The sequence below is a fragment of the Lycorma delicatula genome, chromosome 5, assembly GCF_047948215.1.
Source record: "Lycorma delicatula isolate Av1 chromosome 5, ASM4794821v1, whole genome shotgun sequence".
Lineage (NCBI taxonomy): Eukaryota > Metazoa > Arthropoda > Insecta > Hemiptera > Fulgoridae > Lycorma > Lycorma delicatula.
In genome coordinates this window covers 81,031,987-81,037,986 of record NC_134459.1, presented here as the reverse complement: position 1 = coordinate 81,037,986, position 6,000 = coordinate 81,031,987, and positions in this window count along the sequence as shown.

Below are 6,000 nucleotides of genomic sequence, written 5' to 3'. Positions count from 1 at the left end.
CCTCTATGTCTTTAAATAGAAAAAAGCTTCCACTGTTTATTTAAGTTATTAATGATTTTTTTTATAATTTAGAAAATAAACAGTTCTAGTACATAAAATAATTTAAAGTAAGAATGATAAATTTTTAATTGGTATTAACATATGTGAAAATTAACTAATATACAATGGATGGTTAATCTAAAGGTTGATAAAATGGGAAAAATAAAAAGCAATAGCAAGCAAATTAAAAACACAAAATTAAAGAAGCAACAATTTAAATTGAAAAATATTTATAAGATGGTGGCAGCAATAAGGTCAGCTGTCAGGCAATAGTGAGAAATTATATAAATGACATCTTAATACGAAAGCACAATATCAGTTGTAATTTGCAACAGTGCATACCACATGATTCAGATATGAAACGAAAAAATTACATTAAACACTTAACAAAATTTCTGATAATTTGACATGAACATGATGATATTGACCTAACCTCAATTCCAAATACAAATATATTGATGTAAATGCTAAAAAATTCTTAGCGATAAATAAGCAAGAAAGATAATGTTCAAAAAGAATTACAACTCACATCAAATGTGAGTTATATTTACAAAATATCACAGCATAATCAGACATTGCTTGGTGATGAAGTAGATGATTATAAAGGACTGAAAACAGAAATAGTGCTTCTGAAGGAGCTCAATCAATAATTAAATGATAAAAATTAGCTACAAAAAGAACTATTGCAAAAATATTAAGAAAACAATAACAAAAATGATAATGTTGCCACTTTTCCACAATTTTGAACTCAAAAAATATTGATACTAACAAACATAAAAAGTATATACTGAACTCAATTAAAGTTAAAAGTAAGGATATTAAAATGAAAACATATGTTCAAATAATCAACAAGCTGGAAAAAAATTGTAATCCCAGTTAAAAAAATAACTAATAAATAACTATATGGTACGGTCTAATTAAAATGTATAAATAAAAATGATCATTATGTAAACAACAAAATCCATATAGTACATCAATGTTACAGAGTATATGTTGATCTTAAAATCATGCCCTGCTGGTAAATGTGCATGCATAGGACATAGAGGCAATAAATGTACTAATAGTCAAAAGCACTTGAAATGTGCTGGTGATCATTTCACAAATGATTTTAAAAAATCCTAAGACCTATAAATGTGTAAATTAATTGCATTAATAGCAATGAGGATAATGGAACATAACATACAGCAATAGATAACTGTGAATATTTAAAATGCCAAATAAGCAGAAAAATAAACAGCACTGAATACCCAATTCAACCACAAATTCCAAAATAACTTGGATTCCTGGGAACAGTATAAAGCAGAAGCAGCATCAAATACCCAAACCCAAATCTTCAGGTAGAAGAATAATGAGGAATAACAATAATAATATGACAAGATTTTGATTTCTTAGAAACTACTCAAAATTTATTAACTCAATACAAAAAACTTTTCAATAATATTCCAACTCTCAATAAGGCTATTAATAGTATGAAAGATTTAATATTACATGTAAATATTAGAAGCTTAGATACTAACTTTCTAAACAAGATATTTATTGAGAGTTTAACAATCAAACCTTTTATCATTATACATACAGAGACTTGGTTCCTAGAACATTATAGATATTATAATTTACCAGGCTAAATCTACTAACAGTAGAATAAATAAATTTGATGGCATAGTTTATTAATTTATATTAATGAGAATATAATTTAAAATAAAGAAATTTTTGAATCTAGTCAAATTAAAATACTCAGTTCTTGTGTAGAAATAAATTGATGGTAGTGGTACTGAAATTTCTATTATATAAGATCACACAATATATATAAAACTGGATTCATACATGTTATAAATGAATTCTTGGTTAGGAAAGAAATATTAAAAAAAAAATCACTTTATGTTTGGTGATTTTTAATATAGACCTCTTGAATTAGATAAAATAAATCAAGAATTTCTTAATAACTTTCCAGTTGTTTTTCTCTAACCAGTTTTCCAACTACTGCTGTACATGCATGCACACAGTAGTAGCTGTGCCCCAGAAGATTTGAAATTTTATCTTAACACTTGCACCTCTTTTTCCAATCTTTTTTTTTACAAATTTAACACATTCTTGTGTTAGTAAAGGAAAGCAGTACCTGTACAAAGTTTGAAGATATCAGTCAATGGGATAAAGGATTATAAGACAATATACAGGCCAACATACATACACACACACACATACGTACAAATGTCTGCCTGACAAAAATATTTTTTTTTGACTTGGCAGCACTGGAAGAAAGATTTTTCACGATTATTTACAATTTATTTAAATCTATTTTTTTGTTAAATCTTTTTAAATATCTCCTTAGGAGACAAAACTTAAAATGACCAATTTTTTAATTTTTTTTACCGATCTGTATACTTTACTGTTAACAGTTAGAGCTGCTTCAGCATCACTTATCACTATAGCAAGGAAAGCAATAACAAATAATGAATATAATGTAAAACAGATTAATTACATCATTTTGTAGTAGAGAACTTAATGATGTAAGTGGGAATGTTTACCGAAAAATAACCCAGTTTATTGTATATTAAAATTGTTGGGCAATTAAGATACATTATGCTTATTCACCCACAAAGGTGACATTTTAGGGCTACGTAGAAAGAGATTATAAATATCTTTCTTTCTTTTCTGTATTACTATTTCCTGCAAAATTAAATTTAATTAAATTTCCTATTACAGTATTTTATACTGTATTAATATTTCCTGCAAAATTTCAACAAATGACTTCTCTTAGAAAATAATTTATTATTTTATAAGCTACAAATGAGCAATACTTTCTTCTTTTTTTTTGTTTACCACTACTGCTACCAATTTGCTTTGTAGTTAAGAACATTAATAGAAGTTCAGAATCAAAAAGATAGGCATATTGTCCATCATTCCAGAAGAAAAAAAAACGAAGGTGGTATCAATTTAAAAAGAAAACCAAATATCTCTGATGTAAACGAAACCTGGAATCTTCATTTCAACAACTGCGTAGGAACACCTACATCACACACAGAATTATAGAGATATATGGCATGCACACAAAAGAACTGCTATTGAAGCATATCTAAGTATACTTAAAACATAACCCTACAATCTAGGATAAAGCAACGAACCTGACCAAAAAGGCTCAATATAAAACAGTTCATCTGGATGACAAGTGACAGCTAGATTTTCTTTTACATATTCAGCATTGTTTTAGAATTATTTAAACTGTTTATAATGGAGTAATTTATATACAGTGTACATGCAATTATCTGTATGTATGAACGTACAACCAAAATGTTAATTTCCAGGATATCACATGATCATTAACATGGAATTTTTCTGTACACAGCTATAATAATCATCATATTTTATTTTAATATTAGCAGCAGAAGCACGCCCATAGGCACGCCCTCCACAGCTAGGCCCTCTGGCAGGTTGCCCTTGCACGCAGCGTCTTGGAATGGAAGAATTGATTATTAGGTGTCCAAAATTGATTACCTCTGTGTAAAAAATATTTTTTTTTGAATGAGGAAAATTGATATAATGAAAGTTAAATTAGAAATTTAACTCTAGAAATTGATACTAATAAATTGGAATTTTCCACTAGTGGGCAGTACATTCCAGTACCTACTTTTTGGTTATAGTTCATTATTTTGCGAAGAAAAACAATCACATAAATAAAAAAATGTATTAATATATATGCAATATATAATAATATAAAAAGTATACACCTGACCACCATGAGACATGTACTAACAAATCGGGATTTTCCGCTAGTGATCGGTACATTCTGGCTCTAAGCTACAGGGTTCGGACACACACAGACAGACAGACCCACATACAAATCCCCTTCAGTAGGGTAGGATAATTATACCATATGTTAAAACATATTTTAGATATTAACTAAAAAATTTTAAAAGAGTTGCTAATAAAAAGAGGAGTGATCAACTTTTGGGGATCCACTTACTTTCTAATTTACTCGAATGACTTTTTCAGATTATATAGAATGCAATGCTAATTTAATTTTACATTATTTAAGACATAATTGGCATTATATTATCATTTAACATTATATAAATGTCTTCAACAAATAAAAATATAAACATAATACAAAAATATCCTATTAGTCCTAAGTTTTTCTTAAGTTGTAGACCTAATATAAAAAATATTTAAGGAATATTCATTCATGCACAAAACAAATATAAAAAAAGATCCAATAAACGTCAGACAGATATTTATTACCTGCATTTATGTAATTATACATTTTTTTGCTGTACCTTGAATCTGGTCCAATGGTGCAACTATAAGTGTAAGAAACTTGGGTGCACCTTTAAGCAATTCATTATAAGAAAAAAGTCTTACATACCCAATACACAGCAAAAATTTATTTCTGTATCTTATCAAATGCAAATGGGGATATTCCCCTTTCCAAACATGGGTAAAATGCATTGGAACATATGAAAAATAAAACCTAGATTGGAAGATAAAAAAATTTAGATGAATGCACACTATTTTCCATATGAAAAATGCACATATTGTCAATAAGTAAACTAAAACAATAAAATTACACAAATCAAGAGCCCTAGAAAATACTAACTATTGTTTTAAGTAATAATCTACTTTAGAAAAACTACATGACAACATTAATAAATATTTGACTATTAAAGTTATCTCATCATTTAATGTTTTTTGTCAATTATTTTCAATCACATTTTATGTCAAAGTATAGGACATAGCACAAATAATTAAAATACCAATTATAAATTAAGAATATGACTTCATTACTTTTTTTTTAAATGACATAATTTTCCATATAGTTATGTATTGTTTAACTAATAGCTATGAATCCAATTGTTCATATTACTTCTTCTTGGTGACCTGACGGCCACTGACCATTGGCTATTAACAACACTGCTTGCCACATGTGATCTGACATATCCATCTGAATCTTTAATGATGTGATATCCTGTTGCCTTCTTTATCCTAATGTCATCGACCAACTATGCAGTTCTTCAATCTTTAAGAGTGATTTCTCACCCAAATGGTAAGTGTCCTAATCCCTACCCACTCATCATCCCTAAGCCTTGTAACTTTTAGTATTGATTCATTAATAGTAATGAACCCAACTGTTGATATCTCTGAGTTTTTCAGGGTTTTATTGAAAACACTCAATATTCTACTATCTAGTCTTTCAGATGCTAAAATATTTCAGTTCTAGCACTTTCTATTACCATTTACCGTTTAATATTTTGTTCTATTACTTAAAAGACTGTCTTTTGCTACTCTTACAACAATCTTCCATAACACACCTAGGAGTATATAAACAAATATAAGATTTTACTTCAACATTAAATATCTAAACAGTTATAGATGTGGGAGAATAAATTTCTATCTAACTTTTCAACATGCTAAAATGAGAGATGGTGATGGCAAAACACAATTTAGGTTTAATATCTTCTGAACAAAAAAAAATCAGCTGTCACTTCTTTCCATTCACTGCCTTCCATACACTAATAATAATAGATTTGTAAAAAAAAAACCTTTACATCACAAAGATAAAAATCTAATTAATACATTATTATCCTTTAATAATCTTACTTAATATGCCTCGGATAGTAATTATGGCTTACACTAAGAAATATATGCAAAGTTTACCTAACTCCCAAAAATAAATGCTGCATTAAAATAAAATACATGCATATGACCACAATATAATGAAACTTCTTACGCAAATGATCATGTTTATAAACAATGAACATAACAGAAGGAGACAAAAATAAATTTTAAATAAAAAGAAATATTTATTTCGGTAACTTATCAGATATGTAGATAAATGGTTAATTACATTACCTATTCATGATAGCAGAAAATTTATCTAACTTTATTAATACACATTTTTAAATATTTAATTATTTCATTACTATCATAAATGCCAGCAAATACTTATTAAAAACAATTAAATGAAAA